The sequence below is a fragment of the Myotis davidii genome, unplaced genomic scaffold (assembly GCF_000327345.1).
Source record: "Myotis davidii unplaced genomic scaffold, ASM32734v1 scaffold44, whole genome shotgun sequence".
In the NCBI taxonomy this organism is placed as follows: domain Eukaryota; kingdom Metazoa; phylum Chordata; class Mammalia; order Chiroptera; family Vespertilionidae; genus Myotis; species Myotis davidii.
In genome coordinates, this window is record NW_006299705.1 from 10550168 (window position 1) to 10550612 (window position 445).

General features: G+C 43.6%; 1 protein-coding gene across 9 annotated transcripts in view; it reads right to left on the minus strand.

The window, feature by feature from the left end:
• The window catches only part of CCNH (cyclin H), a 48131-nt gene that overhangs the window by 46307 nt on the left and 1379 nt on the right, over positions 1–445 (minus strand). The gene's annotated exons all lie outside the window — the stretch shown is intronic.

Here is a 445-nt window from a genome sequence, read left to right on the forward strand (position 1 = left end):
TCATAGTGACTGGTCGAGCGGTCATTCTGCTGCTGCTGTCAATTTGCATATTACCCTTTATTATATAGCAAAGTCTCTTCAGGTGTAATTAGTTAAGGGAAGATCATACTGGAGTAGGATGGCTCCTAATTCAATATGACTGTTACCCTTGACACGTGCAGACACAGGCACAGAGAGAACACTATGCCAAGATGAAGGTGGAGGTTGGTGTTATGCTTCCACAAGCAAAAGGACACCTGAGGTTACCAGAAGCTGGAAGAGGAAAAGAAGAATCTTCTAGAAGCTGCCGGCACCGATGGACCAACCCCTTGATCTCAGACTTCTAGCCTCCAGACTGTGAAACAATACATTTCTCTTGTTTTAAGGCACCCGGTTTGTGGTTTAAAAAAAAAAAATTCTTTAATGGCAGCCCTAGGGAACTAACACACCCCCTCATTTTATAGAC